The sequence below is a fragment of the Rhea pennata genome, chromosome 16, assembly GCF_028389875.1.
Source record: "Rhea pennata isolate bPtePen1 chromosome 16, bPtePen1.pri, whole genome shotgun sequence".
NCBI lineage: Eukaryota > Metazoa > Chordata > Aves > Rheiformes > Rheidae > Rhea > Rhea pennata.
In genome coordinates this window covers 9804346-9828612 of record NC_084678.1, presented here as the reverse complement: position 1 = coordinate 9828612, position 24267 = coordinate 9804346, and the positions used below count along the sequence as shown (strand labels likewise).

The following is a 24267-nucleotide window of genomic DNA, read 5'->3' as shown; positions in this document are numbered from 1 at the left end:
TTTAAGAACTCAAATAATAGATTAATCCTAAATTGAGGTGATCAGATAGTATTTCTGTAGTATAACAATTCAAACTCCTAGCTAAAACAAGGGTCTCAGTGGAAAACAAGGAGCCGATCCCTCCATATAGCTGAAGGTCTTTAGGCTCTAACAATGCATCTTCAGAGAATACTTTGCTAGTTACATGCAATCTTCACATTTATTCGCATTTAATTCTCATTCATGTGCTCAAGCTATGTGCCTGTTTACATAGCCTTCTTGATAATATCCACTGCTAACTCTCCAGAATAGATACTGTCTGTCTGTGTGTATCAAGGTACAATTGAAGCAGCAGATACACATTTATACCATTGCACAGGTACGGCTACCTAAGCTGCGTTGTTCTGCTGTCACTGTCAAGCCAGGGAGGATGAATGGGGGTTCTCCTGGCAAACTCAACTGGCAGGTCTACGAGAACAGTACTGTGTTCTCGGAGAAAGGCACTTGCTAGCTATTAGGATATACAAACTTTGCTATGAGGAAGAATGATACAGATCTTGGTATTGATAATCATCAGCAGTTGCACGTGGTTTTGAGGTTTTTATGTATACACTTAAATAAAAGGAGTTAGGCTCCTTGTAACGACTAGAATATTGGAACCTTTACTGTAGAAGGTAACTTTTATTTTTATTTTTTTTTTTTTATCTAAGACTGAAAATAGATGGTCAGTCACAACACTGAAGATGATCAGAGGAAGAATCTGAATCACTGAAGTAAATAATAGCAATAAGGGTTACCTCTGTAGAACAGAAAGGAGGATAAAACAACCAAAAAACTGTAATAGTATTCCATGTTCACAGTGGAATACTGAAGTTTTCATCACTTTCCAAAAAAACAACATGGAGAGAAAGAAATTTTTTAAAAATTACCTTGATTTTCAAAATAAAATAATCTATCCTTCATTTCGAGGGCAGTATGGTCCTAAGAGAAAACAAAGCAGGGATACTGTTATGAACAACAGTAATTAAAATTAACGTGCTGAGTAACAAACTGCTTGCAAAGAGCCCTGATCAGAGCAATCAAACTTTCTTTAAAAGTAGAGTCAGGGATTCCCCATATTTCATGAAACTACTGTCCCACTCTGTTCTGTAAATGGTTATTTTAGACCTACTTGCAGCACTACCTATCTAGAATTCCTCCAAACAGATGATGCCATGGCTGCAATGAAAATTCAGTTCGAGATCCCCACAATAATAATATGATGCTTTGACGAATAAGACCTTACTATTTACATGGTACTATGGATGCTATCATTCATAGATACACTTGGTCCCTTCTGACCTCCAGATACTGTATGTTTTCTATATGTGCAGATAATTCTTATGAGTGACTTCCTGTGTGTAACTGTAAGTGAAATACTCAAGAAAGTGACAGCTCCTGGCTTAAATCTGTCCACACCAAACTTTCATCCAGGCACAGTCTAATTACCAGCTTATATGTTAAACAAACTGCTTCAGTTTTTATTATCTTAAAGTATTGCTGCTGAATCAGTAGTAAACATAAGAAAAAGATATCAGTCCATATGACTAGACTGTATTTTAAAAGGAAGAGGTCACAGAAAAGATTTCTTTCACAGTGGTACAAATGCAATACAGGGTTAAAAGACAAGGGCGTGAGGAATCTATGAGCTCTGCACTCCAAACAAACTGAAGATGAAATAATTCCTTTTTGGTCAGGGTGCCGCAAAATGTAAATGAAAAATGATATAGCTGCCTGCCAAGAAAAAAAAGGGGGGGGGGAATGGCTTGAAATTCCAAAGCCTACCGAAGGAATCAAAAGGTAAAAGCCTTAAGTAGTAACAAATGACCTTGCACCTCTAGATCACTTGATTCATGCCTGTCACAATCTAATAAGGGCTGGATTATGCCCTCAGAAAGTAGGTGCTCTCTATTCTTATTAGGATGGCATCCATAACATAGAATATAATCTCTAGTGGCACTGACTACAGCCCTAGCTTGCTGAAGGCCAAGAGGTCATAAGACTAAACTGTGTTTATGTCTAATCTACTCTGTAAAAGCCTCTGGGCTCTATCATTTTATTGGCCTCTGTGAGCACCTACAGCAGAGAATATGTAAATCCTTATTTCTCTTCTAACTTGTCTCTCAGGTCCAGTTTGAGATGGCTGAGCACAGTATAGCAAATTTACACTGTGCCTGAATTATACCAGCATTACTAGCAGAAAGCTGTCATTCTGATACCTGTCACTAGCATTCAACTCAATCAACAATAAACCACATTTCAAAACTCAAAATTTTAGACTACGTCAAGTATTTCAAGCCAAAGCACAACAGAACGCTCCCCAGAGTTCTTGAATTCACTGGAATTCCCCCAGTATGCCAGTAAGAAACACACATACCACTCAGACAGAAGCGGGTCTTTCAATATAACCACTTAATTGTGTCTGAAAGGAAACATAACATTTAGAAAAGTCAGCAAAGCACCATTTGGAAATCCCAAACTAGGAAACTATTAATTAAAGATATCACAACAAGTGAATAAATTGGGGAAATAAGGAATAAAAAAAAATATCAAGGGACATAGCATTTGGAAGGAAGAATAACAGGTCTAGCTCAATCTAGATCAACTATTTAGTAGAAATAAAAAGATTAAAAGATTTTGAGCTTTTGCAAAATGAAGCGCAAACAACATTCTGCACTTGCAGGCAAATAAAAGAAATGGCATGTACAATCATGCCTGAAAGATTAACATTTCTGGTGGCAGTTTTAGATACTTCAGTCCTTTAGATTTTACCAGGCAGCCAAGTTATCTAGGGAGACAAGTTGTGTGACATAATTTCCAAGGCACTAAAACCACCCCTTGAGAAATACAGTTTGAAGGCCCTAAAAGCCAGGCCCCAAGCTGATAAACCGAAACACAGAAGAGCAGTAAGAATATGACCCATTTAAGAGCACAGTGGTTATCTTTGACAGCTGCAACCCAGCATTAGAACAGCAATGCTGGGTCAAAAGGTGCTCGATTACAGGTTGTATCACGTCTAGGAAACAGCTTAATTCACAGACACTTAGCTTTTACATTCTACTGAAGAAAAATAAAAGCTGGGATGCATGTGTCTGCTTGTCTAGTTTCATTTTCAGAGCCAGACTTAAGACACCTTAGCTTACTGCACACAAACATTACAATTAAGGTGAGTGCTGTAAGTATACCTGATACAGACAGGGAAAATTGTTTCCCTTCCAACTAAATACTTACAGGATGGGCCAGCTTTGGTACCTCTGCATAACACAGATGTGGGGCACTGCTCCCCAGGGGCCACCAGGCCAGCCCAGCCTGGCAATTCACCCATCTGGGCCTTTCCCAACGGGCCTCCCAGAGAGAGAGGGAGAGAGCCGGGAGCACTTCTCCTGCCCACGTATGTGGGCATCCTCCCGCGGCAGCCAGGCAAGTACAGCAGCACAGGCCTTCTCGTGGGGTAGGGACACTGGTGTGGCCATCAAGGGCTCCAGCAGAAAGGTTTGTCATCATGACAAGGATTTGTGACCCTTTTTCAGACAATTTGTTTATCCAGGCTATTTGCAGTGGCCTGATCATTACAACAACAAAAAAAAGGAGCTATTTTCACAGACCAAAAAAATAGTAATTGCCTGGGAAAAGGAGGGATACTATTTCACACAGGGAAAAAAAAACAAACAAACAAAAAACAAAAACAAACAAACAAACAAACAAAATTTCACGTGTTGCTTCTTGGAAACTTAGCTGGTAATGTCAATCTTGATGCCTGCTCTGATGAAAAGGCAGCAACTGTTCCAGATTAAACCCCACAAAGAAAATCTCTGTTGAGACTACCCAATGTAAGGCCCTGATAATTCAACATCCATGTATTGACAATAACCATATTGCTCTAGTTTTCCTTCCGATCTAAGCTCCTGATAATTCTGCAGCTTCAAAGCTAAGGAAGAAGCAATAATGAAATATGTTGTTTGCACTGCTGGACTGCAGCGCTGTCTTTGCCTGACGTAGTACTATTACTGTTCCCAGTGTTCCTGAATCCATTTATTTTACATCTGCTGCCTTTCACCTGAGGCAGCACTAATATACCTTTCCCTTGACACCAATAAGTATTTTTGCTCCAGCTGGTTTACAGTGAGAGACCTCTCAGCTTTCTGGAGTGGGTCAGCATCACTGCAGTCAGACAGGAAAAACAGTGCAGCTCAAGAGCACTTCTTCACAGACAGCTGCCACAGCCACTGGAACCCTGATATGAAGGGTACAGGTGGATTCCTGGGAAAAAAAATCCTCAATATTCATGAAGCAAAGTAGTCTTAGAACTTGGCTATCTGTCAATAATTATTTTTGAGGTTTGCTCATTCCCACGGGTATTAAAATCAATACCCAGACTGTAGATATCATTAAAACAAGGTAAAAACTGAACCTTGTTTCTCAGGCAGTTCTAAAAACAAGCAAACATTCTCATTTTAAATTAGAGGTCATCATTTTCCACAGAATTCAAACGTCAAAAATGCTGATTTGGACCCCTCTTGATTTTTTTAATACAGATTTATTTAGCAATGTTAAAATTACTATAATTTTTATTAAAATAGACTTAAAATTCAACACTAAAAATTATTTCTTAAAAACCTATCAATTTTGACTTTTCCAAATAGTCTTTTTTGATTGCTGCCAGCCCATCTAGCATGGTGCTAGGGGACTCACTGTCAGACACTTTCAGGAAAATTAATGAATTAAAGACTCAAAATGTTCTTCACATATCAGTTGCGATGCCAAACAAAACAAATCCTCACCTACATGTTCTCAGAAGATCTCTCTCAGACACTTACCAAATCCTCAGAGACAGTCTAGGTCCACTGACTACCAGAGAAAGCATGAAGAACCAGGGCTTCAATTCCAATATAGTCTGCTAAAACATGGCAGAGTTTGAAAAGGTTTCACATCACCCAGACTAGCTGCATGCACCCATCAGAAACGTCTGTTATCTACAAATTACCTGGGAGCACCAAAATTTGACCTAGAATAAATCTGATTATCTTTAAAGTAGAAAGTAATTTTGTTGCCCAATATTTCCGTTGCTTTAACCAGTTACAGTTTGCTGTAATACATTCTCCAGATCTCTCATGTTGCCTGAACAACTTGAACTTTTCTCTTCCCCATCTCCTCTGATACCATTAACTCCCAAATCAGTCACACCAATACCAAAAATTGCTTAGCCTCTTTGGAAGAGTTTCACACTTTTTTGGACTGTTAATCCACACTTACGGAATCTCAAGATGATCTACAGTCCAGTTTTCAGGCATACCATCTCTCAGCGGTTAAAATACTTGGTATATACCAAAGAAGCAATTTAATAGCTTTTTCTTAAAAAAAAAAAAAAAAAAAAAAAAAAAAAAAAAAAAAAAAGAGAGAGAGAGAGAGAGAGAGAGAGAAGAAGAAGAAGAGACGGACTTCTGGCTTCCATGACAATTCTGATCTCACATTCGTGGGGCTACCAGCTCAGCTAGGCCGAGTGAAATAGGCCATCTTCAGCTTGCACTGAAAACACCCCACCAAAGCAGTAACACAGCAAGCACATCATCTATGTAGCTGAGGAAGGAATAAGCAAGGAAACAATTCTCCTTAGCTAATTAAGATAACTTCTCAAAAGCTTATTAAGGCCTCTCAAGATGCTTTAACCAGCATCTCCTTTTAATTAGCAACTTCAAGATAGACTTAAGATTGAAGATTAATCCTAACAAAAGCTTTACAAAGTAGTCGAATACCTGGAGAAAACAAAGGCAGAGAGGTTACATGATATGTCCCAACAGACAGCAAGTCAGGGCAGAGCCCAGATTTAAATCAGGATTGACAGGGGAATTCTGGCAAATCCTGCAGCACTGGTTTAAAACTTCACTGCCTACAGCTGTCCTCCCCATTCCTCATCCAGAGGTTATTCTTCTCTCAAATTCAGCAGAAGGAAGTATGTCTCCGTATCAGGGCCACTCTGGTTCAGTCTGGCACACCAGTTTAAATTACAGATGAAGGCATGTTTGTGCAAAGGTGCCGAAACTATTAATTTCAAAAGCTATGGATGTAAGTTCCTATATTCTTTTCAAGATGGTAGCTTCTGAAAGCGAGGCAGACACAGTAAGGGCAAAGCACTCGAACTTTCAGAACACATGCCTCAGAGCCCAATTTATAGTTATGTCCAAAAGAATATACATATTTTTATCCATAATGATTTACAAGGTTTGAATTCCAGTCTCAACTTTACACATACAGCATCTTTAGACTCCCAGCAAGGAAAAGAATTCTATTCATCATTACCTACACCCAAAACGTGACTAGATCAGGAGCTTAAGCTGCAGAATTTTCTGCACAAGAAAGTATCAAAGTTCCATTCTAACTCTGGTAACTGTACCTGTGATGAGCTGCAGTAAGCCAAGCTACTGTTCTGACCTCCCCAACAGCACTTGCAAAAGTTTCCAGTACCAATCCCTGTAAATTCACTCTTTCAAGAAATCTATTCTAGGACCATCTCACATTCCCCTTTTCCCTCAAGTCTGTGGGATTACTGTAAAGGCTTTCCAGTTGGTTATTTACCTTTGCATCCATTTTCTTATCCCTAGCATAGACTTATCCACAAAAGGGCAAAACAAATCATCCTTCCTATGATCTGTTACTAGTCTCCTAATTAGAGGACAGTACAATCCTTGAGGCATACTGTTTCCAAACACAGGGCAGTCATTTCACTTTCTACTACTATTTATGCATCTCCCAAAAGCACAGTAAATACTTCACAGACTGAGTAGGTTGCATTCTTAAACAGTTTATGAAGAAAATGAAAGATCTTTCCCTCACTTTCATAACTCTTAAGGTATCTGCAGTACTCTTCTTAGCATGAACATATTATCTTCTTAATCCTAAACAACTATTGCAGGGCTCATTTTTTCTTCCTGTTGTTCAAAACCTTCCATGTCACTTCGGAGCAAGGCCACTTTCCTGCAAGCTCCAGGAAGCATCTTATATATTCTTTTGGCTAAAATGAGTCATTATTAACAATCCTTCACTTATGATGTAAGACTAGAATCTATTCAAGGGAAGGATAAATCAGGTACAGTACTTTGTGGAGTACAGTACCAAGGATCAAAAGTCAAACAGATATTTTACTCCACAGATAAAGGGGAAAAAATAGCCATGAGATGTCCAAAGTCAGGAGAATTTAAAGGGAAAAAAGAAAAGTAATGCCCCCTTTTTTTCTTACTCCCTTCAGTAAAAATCCATTCAAAAGTTGTAATTATGATCACTGCATAAGTTAAAAAACTTGCTGGAGTCTTCTGCATAGGAGAAAACAAGGAACAAGGGAAAGTAGCATTTATTACTTGTTTAGTAAGAAGAGAGAAACACAAGGATGCAACAGTGGTGCCTCTTGCCCATACAGTGTGAGATGCAGAACAGATGCAACAGTTTTGAAGATACTCACTGCAAAATGCATTATATCTCAGTGTACAGTCTAAGATTTTGTGCTTAGGCATGTTATCCATCAGGCTTTTTTCTTTTCAGTGATGGAATCTAGTTTCTCACTAATATAATCATTTTCCCGTATACTGTTGCCAGAAGGAGCATATCCTTAAGAAAGGAAAGTCTGGATTTGTTCTGTTGTTGCTATTTGTGATTGGTCTGACTATGTCTATAAAGCTTCCTAAGGCAGTTTGCTCTGGCTTCAGCACTCAGTCTCTCAATTTAGTTCTGAACAAGAAGCAGTAATATATTTGGGGCTGCTCATGTGTTAATCTTCAGGAAGGCCAAGAGGGAAGAGGAGTGAAAAAAAAAAAAAACAACAATGCAAACTAAGGTAGACAGTAATACCTAGCATTTCTATCTGCAGGAGCAAAAATGGGCAAAAACTGGCCAACTGGCTGTCTGATCTTCACAATATTCTTCTAACACAAGTATTCTCATTTTACAAATAAGATAACTCAATGCCTTCTTTGCCTTGGTCATCACTGATAAGAGCTGTTCCTGGACCTCCCAGGTCCCTGTGTCCAGCAGCAGAATCTAATGAAGTATTCTATATGACAGGAAGACCCAGTTAAGGACTATTTCAACAAATTGGTAAAAATAAACAAACAAAAAACCACCTAAGCACAGGAAACCAGACAGATGCATTTGAAAATGCTAAATGAGCTGGCTGACATCACTGTGAGGTTACTCTTGTCATCTTAAAGATCATGGCAATCAGAGGAGGTCCTTGATGACTGAAAAAAGGCAAATGTCACATTCAAATTCAAGAAGGTCAATAAGGAAGATAGAGGGAACTACAGCATGTTCAGCCTAACCTCAGGCCCAAGAAAATAAGAAAAATCCTGCTAGAACTCATTCTGAGCACTACAAAGAAAAGCAGGTGATTGAGAACAGTCAGCATGGATCTAACAAGGGCAAATAAATCATGGTTACCCAACCTAACTGAGAAGTATCTTAGCAGAAAAACTGCTGGAGGTCCTCATGGGTAAAACGTTGAACATGATTTAGCAGTGTTCACTGGAAGCGATGAAAGCTCACAGCATATTGGTAACCAACAGACTGAAGGATGTGATTACTCCCCTCTGTTTGGCACTTGTGAGACTAAATCTGGCATACTGTGTCTGATTTTGGGCTCCCCAGTACAAAGAGGATATGCTGGACTGACATACTTGGACTAAGTCCAGCAGAGGACCACCAAGATGCTAGGGGCTGGAGTGCACACCCTGTGATGAGAGGCTGAGACAGCCGGATTTGTTCAGCCCACAGAAGAGCAGTACTTACGTCTTCAAATCTACTCACAGAGAAACAGAGCTGAACTCCTCTCCGAAGCACACAGCAAAAAGACTAGAGGGAATGGATGTATGTTGCAACAAGAGAAATTCCATTCAGACATATGGGAAAAAAATTCTATGCAATGAGGTGCTGAAAGACTGGAATAGGTGCCCAAAGTGCTTGTAAAACCTCCATTCTTGGAGGTGTTCCAAATTTGACTGGACAAGACCTTGGGCAATCTAATCTAACTTCAAAGTTGGCCTTGCTTTCAGTAAGGAATTGGATCAGGTGATGTTCAAAAGTTCTAAGTTTTTTATTCAATGATTCTAACTGAGGCACAGCAGCAGTAAGTTACTTGAACAGTGCCTGTTTTCTTGATCCTGTTAACCCTGGGCTTGAAACTCAGCATTCCTGGGCTATTCATTCCGCCCCCTAACTGCTGAGGAGTCACCACGTGGTATTAGGGTTAGGTAGGTTTTGGTTAAGTAGGTTTTCTGCTTTCTTGCACAAGTTATATTATAATTTTTAAAAAATGCAGTGCTGCACTCACATTATCCAATGACACTGAAGGCTAATCAAAACATGCAAAGTCTAAGTCTGCTACCATGTCTGTTACTCCTGTATCCACTGTTAAAAAAAAATCATTATTCACTAATGCATTACTTGATGACCGTCTCAGTTCCGTTCCTAGTTACATCACCAAAGCTTCAAAGCAGATGTTCAATACCTTTTTCCACAAAGAAGCAAAGATGAAATGGCTAGAGAGCCTGAACTAGTCCTCTTATTCTAGCTTTCATTATTCCTCTAGCAATGGGTTAAAACATAAACAGCAGACTCCAAAGCTGTCAGTCCCAGATTTTTTATGAGCACTTATCTTTTTTCATTATTATTAATGCAGTGTCTGAGTCAAGCACATACAATACCAGCATAGTAATAGCCTCAAATTATAGGTCCCTTTGCAAATCAATTCATACAACACATTTTCTCATCTAAGACATTTAAACATTTGGAGTCTCTTGCATATGGAACAGCAACTGAGATCCCCAAGGAACAACCCCAACTGCTTTTGCTTTCTGGAGTAACAACACAGACAAAAAGTAAACAAAAACAATACTATCCATCTGAAGCATGAGGCAGCATTATATTCAGAGAAGAGTCTGTAATTATAATGCGAATCAGATAAGGCTAATAAGAAATTAGATTGACAAAGCATCCCTTAACTTGGTGGATGATTCACTCCAAGTTTACAGTAGTAGTTGGGTCAAGTAGAGTGCCTTCTCCCCAGCCTGGCTCCCTCTTCAATAATACTGTCGTAACACAAAACACTCTTCCAACTTCCAACTCCTTGTCTGAGACTGAGCAAGCAATTGGACAGTATGGATGCGAGACAGGACTGAGCACAAGCTCATACTAAAAAAGGCACCTGGATGTAGTCCACTTGGCCACGGAACAAGACCCTTTACAGCTTCTGTACCTCAGTTCTGTTATCTGTAAAATGGGGGCAATGCACCAGTATGAAACATTATATGTAAACTGAGCAATATTATTACACTATTTCCAGCAGCACTGAACAGGAATGGAGGACGCTATCAGAACATCCCATTTAAACTTAAAACCACTGTCTTTTGTCTCCTGCTTTGCAACTCACTGAAGAGCTTGGCTCCATCTTCTCAGTAACCTTCTTTAAGGCACCTGAAGGCTGCTGTTGGGTCCCTGTAAGATTTGTCTTCTTCTGGAGGAATAAAAGCATTCCTTTCCGTACCTCTTCATAAGTCATGTGCTCCAGCCCCAGGATCTTGGTGCCCCTCCTCTGACCTTACTCAACTTTATCAACATCTTTCTTGCACTAGGTGCCCCAAAGCTAAATGTGGTACTCCAGATGCAGTCTAACAAACGCCTTGTAAAGAATAATCACTTCCCTCAATCTACTGGTCATATTCCTGCTGGCCTTCACTGCTGGCACACTACTGATTCATATTCAGTCTATCATCTAACAGGACCCTGGGTCCTTTTTACAACAACTATGATATACCCAGTCAGTCCCAGCTTGTATCATAGCAGAGGGCTAGTCCAACCCAGATGCAGGACTTAGCTGAACTGTCGAATTTCACAAGATTTGCATCAGTGAATTCCTTTCAGCTACTGATATCCTCAGAAAGGCAGTATGGCTCTCAAGTGCACCCCCACTCTGTTCAGTGCTGTCTGCAAACTTGATGAGGCACATGCTGTCTGCTCCGCCAGGCCATTGATAAAGACACTAGACAGACCCCTGCCAAACTACACTTGTAACTGGCCTCCAGGAAGAGTACAAACCATAAACAACTACCCTTTGAGCCCAATGAGCCAATCAGATTTTCACCTACCTGGTAGTCCACCTACCCAGGTCATAACACACCAACTTGGCATTAAGGATGTTGTAGGACACCGTATCAAAAGACAAGATACTTTATATTCTCTGCTTTCCCCTCATCCACAGTCACGTCATTCCTCAAAATTCACAGTTAGAACAAACTTAATGTCCCTAAATGAGAAATAATAGAAATAGCTTCATGAAAAAAAGTATTAAAAAAAGGTATTGATCCTACTGTGTTTCTACTTAAGACAATGGGAATTGAAAACATACAGTGCCTTGGAGAATCCAGCCTCCACAGATAATTAGAAATGTAACAAGAATGGAAGTGTGTGTGTGCATGCGTGCATATGTATACTAGCAAAATATACAATATTCTAATGCTCAGTTGGAAGGTATCCAGAGAAGGAGACAAACTGACACACCCACAAGTCACAGGCGATGAGAAATTACACCCAGTTTCCCAGAGTGATACAGCAAGAAACAAAGATCAATGAGGTTTGGCTTGTATGTCAACAGTTGTGATGTTATTCTACAGTAGTACAAGAAGAAATCTGTCCACAAATACTAGAATAGCCAGGGGGCCTACACTGTCAAATCAAAGCTTAGTAACTCATCTCCAGCTGAGACCAACAGCTGATGCCTGGAGTCTAAAAACAGGCGAAGTATACAAAGTTACTGCCTTGAATACTCTCCCAGCCTACAAGAATTTGCAGCTTAGAGGATTCCAGAACTAGAAAACATAACGTTGCTAAACAACTTTGTCTCATTGAATTTAACATACAAGCATTTTTCATTTACAATCGTGACAGTAAGTTCCAAACTTCAGTGATATACTGCATGAAAAAATCTCCTTGTTTTGAGCCTACTTCTTAATGATTTCATTTGGTGTTTCAGAGTCTTTGCTCCATTAGAGAGCAAATAATTTCTGTTTAATGTCTCATGCAGTTTCAGATTTCAGAGAACTCTAAGGCATACTTCTTAACTGTGGAAAAGAAGGAATAAAAAAATCATAGTCTGTTTAACTGTTTCTCAAAGGGAAGTAGTTCCATACTTCTGGATCATCTTTGCTGCTGTTCCAGATGTTTTCTCTAGTTCTGCTGCAGTAGGACCAGAACTGCCCACAGTATTAAAGATGAAGCCATAGATTTTCACAGTGGCAAAGAGATTTTTACTTTCTTTCTTGATATTTTTCCTAATAATTTCTAACATTTACATTTCTTTTAAGCTTGCTACTGACCAGTGAGCTGATGGTTTTCATGAGGCCATCTGTGATAACTTGAGGATCTCTTTCTTTAGGTAAAAAAGCTAGTTCAGAAACCAAGAGTGTATGTATAAGGCTTACTCACATCATTCATCAGGCTTATCTTATGTTTGTTTATGTTTCATTTTAGCTACGAGTTTTTCCACTCAGTCTCTCAATGTTGCAAGGTCTGTCTACAGCTCTCTGCAGTTGGCATTCAGGCCTGCGATCTCAAAATAACTGCATCAGCAAGCTTTCTCATCTCGTTTTATACCCCCTTTCCTAAATCATCTGTGAACATGGAACAGCTTGCTAGAGAAAGAGTTAGCAGGTGAAAACCCTCCTCGGTATTTCTTCAAAGTTCCTTGCTCAGGAACAGAGGTGCTCCTCAGTACCCCAGCGGGACGAAGCAGCCGTCCATGCTTTGCAGGCCCTTTGTGGAACATCTGTGGGCAGTGACTTCTAGCAGCCTGACACAGTGCTTCACAGGGAGGAGACGCAGCCCAGCTGAAAAGTGGTGCATGGTACCACCACAGATACATGGTTCCATTTCTTTCTTCTTTTTTTAATTTAAAAAAATACATTTTTTTTGTGGGCCTGGAAAGTACTGTACTAATTTGGTTTTACTATCCCATATGTCCCTTACAAAGGCACTTTGGGAATGAAAGAGTTAAACAGGAATTTTGGGAGTGTTGGGTGGGGAGAGAGTGGCAGCATGGATTAATCAGACTTTTCTGGAAGAGACACTATCAGTGAATGGTTCCTGTTCAAAACAGTAAAGTTGTGTCAACTAATGAAGAATAAAACACACTGTGTGTCACAGTACAAAGGGAAGGTGCACCCGGGGTGCAGGCGCTGGGCAAGTGACAAGTGCACCCAGCTGACCCAAGCCATTGGGATGACTCTGGCTGGGTAGGGCTATGCCCCTGGGGTGACTGTCTGACCCTCCTGCCCCCTCCATTTTCTGCAGCCTATCTCACATTTTATTTCTTGGCAAAGCAGAGCAGTCTGGGACATACTTGCAGGTCTGAGTATTTAAGCCTGAGCAGCCTAGTGGGGAGCATCCACCAACCGCCAGAGATGGGCTTGCAGCATTACTGCTACTTGAGGAAGAAAACCATTTCCATAATAACTGTTTTACTGAGGCTGGGCTTTCTACAGAATTTCACCATCCAGCTGAATCTCAAAACCAAGGGCAAACATGTTATTTTCATACCTTTTTTTTTTTTTTTTTTTCCCCAAGACATTGACACAGGGACTCTGCGACAAAATGAATGCTAGAGAAGCCCAGAAATATCTGCACTGAATATAAATATATTATGAAATAGCTTTTAAACTCTGCCCTGAAGCACTTCCTGATTGGCTGCCAATGATGTCACACATCCCTCGAGCCCAATAAAACGCACGGGTTAACATGTCTAATTTCTGTGTACAAACTCCCTGTAGCGAGAGTACGGGGCACTGCAGGCAACGCGCGGGCTTGCTCACACCACCTCTCAGGTAGCTAGAATCCTACGGCCCCTGCATGAAGCAAGCTGCCCGCTGTCTCCCAGAAATGCGCTCACTGACTGGTCTTACCAGTGCTTAATTAAGCACAGATTACTTCTTGTGAGAGAAGCCTTCCTGAAGGGTACAGTAAATCACTGGCAATTTTAAGATATTAAATACACCTATGCAATTAGTTTGGTCTTATCTGGTAGTTAGCATGTTTCATTTCAAGTCAAAGGCAAGCTAAGTATGGCACCTTTTCGAACAGGAACTTGACCTTCAGCCCTGATCAACTCAAGCATTATTAAGGCGAGCAACGTATTTTACAAAATATGTTTTACAAAAGCCCTAACAAAACACAAATCTACAGCTTTAGAAAACTCAGAGACTAGTGCCAGAAATATCAATTCAACCTTTAAAACATACCATTTTGGCACAAGCAGTTCAAATAGTAAAATATGTTAACTCTTTCCACACTCTCCAGTTGCCAGATGAGAAACACTAGTTCGCAAGTTCAGAAGATGGGTAAGGTAGTTTTGACAAACTGAGTATTACGTGTAGCTGTGTAAAAAACTGTATCATGCTCAGTCACCAGCAACCAGTATTTATTTTTTCTTATTGTGAATATAGTTCTTGGAGCTGGCTTAGTTTCAAATGTTATTAGGTAGATATCATGCAGTGTGGTAGTAAGAAGTCTTACGCATAAAATGGAAATACTCTGAATTTGATCATACTATTCTAAGCAGTTTGGCTGCCAAATGTGGGCTTATTTATATATAGCAGCCTATTTAATAGTTTGCATTCATACTTCCAAAGCAAGCATACAGGCAGACCACACAGAAATATGGAAATGTTGCCTGATTCACTATATAAAGCTGTATTTACTTTTCAAATCCTGACTAAGGTTTATGAACATTCAATAGAAATAAAACTGCAAACTACATGGCTAGACTATGGAGCTACTAATATGGCGTGCTATTCACTGCATTATTCAAAGCAATGTCATCCATATAAGACAAAAAGCTGTATATTGCTATGTAATATTATTCATTCTGCTTCTCTTTTCAGCTTCATATTATGGCAGAAATGCTAAAATCAGTCAAAGGAAAAAAAAAACACAAGCTCTGTGTCTAAAAACCTCATGCTTTCCTCGATTACTCCTAAAAGATCCCTTTACTGCTGAATCTCAGCACATACCATCAAATATTTCAAGTGGAACAAATTCATTAACTTGTAAACACTACTTAACTAACTGAAAGCCAGTGACAGAAAGCCAGAGCACTGTTAAATCAACTTCAAGCAGGCACTGCATTTCATGTGTTAATACTTGCCATCTGCTCATGGTTCTTTTTTTTTTTTTTTTTTTTTTTTTTTTTCTTTTTTTAACCTCAAGGGGAAAAAAAAAGTGACTGCTGAGTAAAGGCACTTCGAAAAAAGAAAGAGGAGAAACCTGGCCTCACTCAGCCATAAACTGTGGGTTTAGTTTTTTCCACACGCATACTACTAGAAAACAGAACTTAAGTAAAATAGCCTTTTTAGCTATTGCTGCTTTAGAATAGCTACACTAGGAAATTTAAAAGATAAAGAAAAGTGCCTGTGCATGTTTGGTACTCCAGACAGCAAGAAATTTGCCTCAGGGAGAAACACAGTGCAAAGAGCTGGGGGAAGGGCTGGGAGACGAGTGCGCCAGAGAGCGCCAAAGCATGAGTGTGTGCGCGTGTGCGCCGCGCGTGTGCGTATTTGTGCATTGGAGGCCTTGGAAAAACTGCTAGTCGCTACAGCTCCTAGAGGCTGCAGGCCAGCAAGGCACCTTTCCTGCAGCACAACCATTACATCACAGGCAAAACTGCCTGCCAGCTGCAGCAAACAGCCCAGCCACGAAGGGATACCAGCAAACGCAATGCTTCCCCCCACTTTGTGAAACATGCAATTTCTCAGCTCGGATTAGAAACCAACCATAAAATACAAACAAACCCAAACCCCTGACTTCTTGTCCTTCTGAAAGTTAAAGATGCTCAACTTTTTACCCCAAAACCCTAGCCTATGACTTAGAGGATGCTAAGACATGAATTCAAGTTTTGTTTTAGTTTTGGCCAAAATTGTATTTCGTTTGACATACAGTGTATTTCTAGTAATATTCCTAAAAAGCACTCAAGTATTTCAGTGATGCAAGTGAAAAGAAATTTGCTGTGGAAGCGAGGTCACCAAGGAAGAAATATTTCTGAAGTTATCTGCCAAAAAGTTCTGATTAGCTGGTGCCAGCAAAAGAATTTATCAGAGCTGCTTTTTTGTCTTTTGAAGTTGGCATGTTTTAAATGGGTGCTTAAAAAGAAAGTATCTAAAGAAACTGCTTTGGTGCATGATATTTACCATTAGTAGGACACATCCGCTGAGCCGTAGCAGGGCAATGGCTGTTGGTCTTGATCTAGAAGTGCAAATTCAACAAGTTTCCATAGAGAAGCTGTCAGGGAGAGAAGCAGATACGGTGATGGTCTGAGGCAGAATCCTATTCATTGGAAACTGGACAAAACTCTTCACAAAAGTCACTGCACAGGAATTGGGCATGAACGCTAGCTCCAGTATTTGCCTGACTGAAATAAAGTTAGTGCATGAAATCTGAAATTGTGTCTGCTGGCTAAAGATCCATTTCATCCATCTTCCATTACTAGTTCCAGAAGTATTTTACCTTCCTAGAACTATAGCATAGTTTAACTTCTTTGGATGTCTCCTAAGTATACTCCCAATATTACCTAACATGATTAGCATTTGGCAAAACGTTATTAACTGTAAAGTCCTATTCCTGATGGATAATGGATATATTAAAAAAAAAAAAAAAAAAAAAAAAAAAAAAAAAAAAAGCCACAAACCCTGCTGTGGTCAAAGTGAACCAAAGTGAATAAATGTCAGTCTACGCTACACTCTACAAGAAAAGGACAGGAACAGGATATTATTCATGCCACAAATACTCAAATACAAGGCATTCTCTACAGTGCAAAAAAACCTATCTGGACCCAGATCACTCCTACTTAAACTCGCACCTTCTTACTTCCAGCTAGATCAATCTTTCTGCTCCACAAAGGAGCAGCACAGGTGTTTCTTGAATTCAGTTAGCATTTCCAACACTTCAATCATTCTTACTTTAATGAAATCCACATGTTTAAGTACTACTGTCCTCAATTCTCTCTTTATTGCCCTTTTCCTGAGATTTGTATTCATTTTCTGAGTAACCTTCTCTGTACTAAAAAGAAATTGCACAGAGTTTATTAATTTCTTTCATAATTTTGAAGACTACTATGAAATTGATTATTTTACTTGGGACAGTTTTGATGGCAGAAAAGAAGATATGCATGTCTCCTATTACAACATTCAAATTCCTATTTTCAGAAGTATATCGGACCATGACTACCCCTTGTGCAACTACCCACCTAACAGCTACTTGAAGAATGATTTTACCAGGCTGCATACGTTAACTTGGAACGCTCAAAGTAATGACTGCTTACATTAGGACAGCAGCAATGATTTTCAACCCCAGTTGAGTTTCCTGCTTCTTTTTCTAGCATCCCTCCCCACTGGAGGAGGGACTGTTAAACTGCCTCAGTTAATAGCCCAGCATATTAAAGAAAATTAAACTTGGTTTCACTTTACTTCAACATACCAATAACCAATTACTCAAGAGCTGTTTTAAGATCCAGCCAAGCTGTAATCTTCATGAGAGGAGTTTGGTACCCATTTCACCTATGGGATTTCTAGTTATGCCTATTTCTCATTACTGTCCTATAATACCAGTATTTATTCTAAATGCATGTACATTTATGTATGTTCCCGGATGAGTACAACTCTTTAAAAAAGAGGTCCTTAAAAAATACAAGTTAAGGAAGCATGAACAAACACAAAGACAAGAGCAGACACTCAGGTAAATGAGTCAGAGTAGATAATTAATATCTGAAAGACAACTTCTTATGCAATAGTCTCACAGATGGAAAAGCCAGTGGCACTGAACGTAAATTGATAAAATACTTTTAAAAGGCACTGGGTGCCCAAGTCAGAGCATCTAAGTGGCAGCACTAGGAGATGGAGGAAACAGTGGAGGGAGGGGGAAAGTTAACTGGACATCTGTGTGAAGCTGGGGGAGGGCAAACAGGAAGGTAGTAATAAACTCCATAACCAGACCACGCTGCAAGGCTAAAGTAAGATTCCAACTTTACTGGGAGCAAGGAAGTAGAATCCACATTTTTCAAAGTATGCCTGTGTAAGAATTAAAACATTTTCTAATTGGTGTTGCTTACCACAGACAATTTGGAGAACAGGCAATTCAGTAACCACTGGCTTTTTTTTTTTTTGGGGGGGGGGTATTTTTTGTTGCTCGTTTAAGAATGATTTGCAAATTCGATATTAAGGTGTGCTCCTCTGGTGGAAAAGGGGAAAGGTAACATTTATCACACAGTTTCCCAGTAGTAAGTCTCTACATTAAATTTGTTAAAAGGGATAAAAGAACAAATTTCTCCAATATCTGACTATACCTTTACCCTGTGACTTGTACACAAATTACCACAACTACTTCAGGGAAAGCTAGGATTCGGATCGATTTCACAAACAATGGCACTTTGTGGTCAACTTTGCTTATGTGTAGATAGGTTTCACACATTTATGGCTAACTCAAAAATACTTATGCAGGATCAAGATCTTTTCTTCCCAGACACTCTTCACAGTTCAACCATCTTACTCTAAAAATGCGCTTCCTGAAATGTCATAAGAATAACCTGGTTTACAGTGAAGGTTGCTCCTGTTTGACTTTAGGATAATTTGAAGATCCACAAGTTACAACATCTTTTGTATTGTAAAATCCAAGTCAGATTAGAAATTCCTTTCCAACATTACCTCTTGCCAGCTTCATCCAAACTTAGTATCAAAATTACTCTATGTGGAGTATTTGGAGCGAAGATTTTTCTATTTAAACTTTTTACTTGCTTATGGTATCTTCTTGGGTCTTCATAAGTTTATCGAAGTTATAAAATGTTTGTACACTCACTTGTTTCTGAAAAGTTGTGTATTAACCTTAATCCTTTAAAACAGGACTTCAGGCAGAAAGCGCAATATATTGTATAATGATACTTCAGCAAAGAAGTCTCATGGAGAGAAAATCTTTTAGGGTATCTTTATTCATGGTACAACCCTGAAAGAGTAATTTTATTTCTGTATGCCTCAAATTCCCATCAGTAAAATGATGCATGTGTTTCATTTTGCCTATCATTCATTTGCTTGGCGAGTTTACACAGAAAGCTGTTTGAGCCTGGAACTACTGTCAATCATGTGCTTGAAGATTATCACCCTGATCTTAGTCAATCCATCTAGACCCTGCTACGAATTCTTTTAGTAGTAAAATGTCTAGAAATAGAAAATTAGTTTAAAGGTCAAATTTTTGTGCAGAATTAAGAATATGCATAAAATAAACACAGAAAATTTTGCTTTTGTCGGAGACCACAATTTATGCAGACATTCCTCTGATGAGACACTATTACAAAAGTATACATTATGTGGTTATAGAAATAACCGGAGGAGCACACCATGCTGTGGAGACGATAATCCACAGAAATATGGTAAAAAAAAAAAAAAAAAATCCTAACAAGTTCACCCAGCCAGAGCTAACAAGAACATAATCTCTCAGTGCACTACAATCCATCTGAAATGTTTAACCCCAACATTATGTAATCTGCAGTAAGTTCCTGCATCTCAGTTTGAGTTTAAAATTTAGCCAGTAGAACATAAATTGAGAAAGGAAACATAACCCAGGAAATCCAGAAACAGGAAGAACAGACATCTTTCTTTTTGGTAAAAGAGAAGAGTTTAAGTATTTGGGGAAAACATGTGTGGTTAATTCCTCTTACCACCAGAGGTATGATACACCTCCAACAAAGAAACTAGGATGCAGTGAGAAAAATCTGCTAAAAACCTGACTCAACAATACCTTTCACAACATGCTGCTCTGCTGGCCCTAGGGCACTCATGCTAGAGACACAGCAGCCAAATTTTAGCTTGTTTGTTTTATTAGTTTGGGGATTTTTTAAGAATCTAGGGCAGCACAGCAAAGGTTTATGAATACAGAACTGAACCACTGGAATCATGAACCATACAAGTATTTCACATGTGTTGTTTTGCAATGACGAGTGCACACAGCCCATTTAACAACGGATATAACGGCATGGAGCCATGTGTGAAAGATATACACGCAAGTACCTAGACAAACAGAAAATCAGATACAACTCAAACTCAAAATATCTTTATTGCCCCAGAAGACAGGCCAGTGCAGTGCTGAAATTTGTAACATGCAAATGCTTCAATCAATAGTTCAAAGCAGTAACTACTGCTTGCTGCATTCCTTACAGCAGCCAAAGGGACCAGAAAACAAGAGGGTGAAGAGACATTTACCTTTACTTTCACCAAGCTAATCCTTTTTTTGCAGCTAATTCACTTTATCTCTGCACAGAGCAATGTTATACAAAACATTTCTAAAGTAAGATTTTTTCCTGCCTTTCAAGACCAAGCTTCAAAGCCTAGTAAACCATGTACTGCAGAATATATTTAAAGCTCAACAATACTAACCAACAGAGTCACTGAAACTGAACTCTGTAGGAGGAGCTCTTTATGTGCAGAGGTTGGGTTTCTACTTTCTGGCACAGATCATAGTAGCTTGCAGAAAGGCAGTATTTTACAAGTCCTTATGAACCTTTCCTTGGTGAGGTGCAATTATAGTCTAAAAGCAACCTCTATGATAGAAAGGAGAGAAGAGCACTTATGTAGGCAGCTTTCTGACAAAACAAGTTTTTCCTAATGGTTTCTCTTTATGCATTTTATTTCAGTATTGGAATTTTAACAGAAATTGGCTCAGTCCCTTTCAAAACATAAAGAGCTTAGTCTTTCCAATGGGGAGTCAGAATCCAATCTTAGCATCGATTAAAAAAATAACCTGAATTGTTGTTTTAACTTTTTTAAACTTTTTTGTTGCATATGAACTAGAGGAACATTTTTGCTATCATGTCAGCATAACGGCTCACTTAAAAGCTGATGTCCCCTAAGTGGCACCTGTTTAATTCAAGAGATGCTTCGCACTGGAGTGCATACTGCAGTTTCCCCCCTCCACCACTACACAAGTCCTTATTTACACACTACTATGCTGTGCTGCTTTGGACAGTCTAACAATGACATTTCCAGTGCAGACTTCTCACACCTGATGTAAGCAAATTGAAAGAAAACCAAATCTACTAGGAATAAGCCAACTCTACTTCGACTTTCATTCACTTACACTGTGCATTGCTATTGCCAGCACTGCTGTGCCTGCTGGTCCTATCCACTCAAACGCTCCACTTCTCCCTCAGCCCTCCCTAACGTTCTCAAAGCACAGATGTGTGCAAGCATGTATTTCTCTTCCTTTGTGCTGTGTTCAGGCCCCAAGCACTCCACCATCTCCAGCTCCCTTAAACCACTAGCAGTGTTTGCTGTTCCAGGACACAGTTGCAGTCTCTCTCAAGCTCTTCTGCCACACACCAGATGGCAAGCTGGAAAGCAGCTCTGTTTTCACTGCTGAAAACAGCACAGGTTCCCTCAGAGGAGGAGGGAAAGAGAATAGAAAGGTAGTTGAAATACTGACTTCTGGGTCAACTGCATCCCCTCAGTTTAGTCTTCCCATTTTCAAGTGTTATCTCTCTGAACACAGAACCAGTATGATCCTCTGGGGCTCCCAACCAGCTCATGGCTAAGTCCAAATCACAACAGATCTGAGAGAGCTTCAAGCATAGATGCAGATTAAAAAAAAGCTGAACCGAACAGAGAAGCTGACTCAGGTTCTTTGCTACTAAATCCGTGTATTTAGGTACACGTCAGATTTTTTTTAACTTCTACTAAGATTAAAAAATGTCTGGTAGTATATAGCACTTGAAAATTAATGAGCTCTTAAATATGAACATAGTCCGCCCCCAGTTTTGAAACTCTCTGCTCTATTTTCTCATCTCTCATCCTTCCCATCTGGTACATTTTAGAAATAATTTAACAAATATTTATTTTCTTCCTAGGCTGTCTCAAAAATCTCATCACATTTTGGAAACATCAAATATCTTGTGAGGTAAATTAGTACTCAAGCAAGTAGTGTGACACGCATGAGATCACATATTGTCAGTGGCAAAGGCAGTAACAGAAATCCCAATATGTGCTTCTTTGGGGCTCTTCAAGAAATAAAATCCGTAATATTTGGCAACTAGTGAAGCTAAAACATGTGTCAAGTTACATCTGAAAGATGATCTGCAAGAGTTAAAGCATGAGAAGTCTCAATATAAGACAGATTTCTTATTCCAATGCTTTATTAGTATTTTTCTAAATTTATTTATGAGAATTCAAATGCAGCTAGCTGTCTTATGCATTAAGCAAAATCTCTTTGCCAAACTCTGACATCACGCCTTAGTCCTTCTGAGCTTTCTTACCTCGGAAAAGAAACTACTGTCAATGAAGACTATGGCCAGAAGTCTAAGCCCACTGCCACACTTTGCACTAAGAGCAATTTACAAGTACTTTAAAGTATAGGTATCTAGAAGAGACCTAGTCACTTAGTCATTATAACTCAGCAATAACTTTCACTAACTAGTGAGTTCACAAGAACTAATTATGTAACATAGAGAATGCTTCACATTCCACAATCAAGCTCCCAGTGCAGACAATTTCTCCATATCTACCTCAGCTATCAGGAAATCTTTAGCTAGCATCACGGCCAAAAGAACGGGACACAGGGGAAAAATGCTCAGATAACCAATTGCTGTTCTAGAGATAACATTACAGTATTAGTAGAAAGAATGGGATAAAAAAAAAAAGAACAAAAAAAAAGCACATTATCTTCCAACATTTAGTAAGAAATTCTGAAAACCCACAAGATTATTGTTAATAATTCTGATCCTTCTAACAACTGAAATTAATACACCTTTAATATTAAACTTGAAAGCAAAGAATAGAAAGGGAATTAATTCATGCTCCTCAAAAATGTGCACTCATTGCTTGGTAGTACAAGTCTGGCTAAACCCTCATTTCTTTTCAGACCTCCTCTAACATTCCTAAGACAAAGAATGAATTCTGATTACTCAGTTTTCTCCCACAGATCTGACACCTTTCCCAGTGTTTCTCTGCATCAGAGATCTCTACGAAACTACTTCCTGAATACCCAAAAAACACAGCCAAAGATAAAAACCACAAGCATTCCAGGATTTCGCTGTGCCTTGAAACACAATGGCAAAAAAATGAGAAAGAAATTTTCCTCACATTTAAAATAGCGTGTGTGTTTAGAATTCGAAGAAAAAAATAATCTCAGGTGAAATACATATATGTGCATAGACTCTTTTTCTGCTCAGAGGAGAATTCTTAGGTTTTTATACTCAATCTGATAGTCCAGAAGGCTATGGAGAGAAGATGCACAAGTTGGATACTGTCACTTGAAAACAAGTTAAACTCACTTACAATATCCTGCCCAGAAACTATGGCCAGAATAGTCCTTCCTCATTCTCAAATAGCAAAAGATGACGAAGGCGCATCTCTGCAATCGTATGCTACTAAAAAAGAGAACGGACAGCTACAAAGAGACAGATTTGGAGACAATTCAGGAATGCAGACAGTTGGCAGAGATCTCAGCAGGTTTCAAGCAACAGTCAAACCAGAAGAATAGTAGGTGTAGGAACTCAAACTCTTTTCATGTCCTTAAATAATATAATCCTTTCCTGCATACTCCTATTAGAAGATAATCATTCCTTATCAATACATAGATCATAGTCATTCGGAGCCAGAATTTACAGTGAGAAGCAGAGTACAAGCTATTATCAGCTATACTGCATCTATCAGTCATCTATGCAATCCAACACTCCCTCTTTAATGGTCAGCAGTTGAAGGGATTGTGTAGGGAAAAGTTTAAAGGGAAAATATACAAAAGCTTTTTCCCAGCCTCCAAGTATTTGTGGCTGAAGGGCTGATATAATTTTAATATCTGCTGCTCAATTTTTCTTCCATGAATTTATCTAATTACTTTAAGAATCTGTAACATCCTGTGGTCATAAATTCCATGGGTTATCAGTGCAGAGTACCACCTTCCTTTCTGTGTTGTGAACTTGTCTCCTGATAACTTCATTGGACAACCTTGTTCTTGAATTAGGGAGTTCTTGAATGGGAGGGAGTGAATCATCATTGCCTATTCACCTGCTCCATATACAGAACGATTTCACAAAACTCCATCCTGTCCCATCTTCCCTCAGGCTAAATCTTTATCTGTTCAGAAATTCTTTTGAGGAAACTATTCCTTATCCGTGTCATCTTTGTAACCCCTCTCACTATGTTTTCTAGTTTTATTATATTTTGGGGGAAAGATGGGAGTGAGAGG

At 39.2% G+C, this 24267-nt stretch overlaps 1 long non-coding RNA gene across 3 annotated transcripts in view; it reads right to left on the bottom strand.

Moving 5' to 3' along the window:
* The window catches only part of LOC134147913 (uncharacterized), a 46234-nt gene that overhangs the window by 2147 nt on the left and 19820 nt on the right, over positions 1-24267 (bottom strand). For 2 of the 3 annotated variants that reach the window (XR_009960102.1, XR_009960104.1), the window contains 4 exons: positions 16236-16326; positions 4836-4915; positions 2396-2440; positions 909-960 (listed from right to left, as the gene is read on the bottom strand). This is a non-coding gene — a long non-coding RNA (uncharacterized LOC134147913). The remainder of the gene's footprint in view (positions 1-908; positions 961-2395; positions 2441-4835; positions 4916-16235; positions 16327-24267) is intronic. The other variant, XR_009960103.1, reaches the window with a different exon arrangement.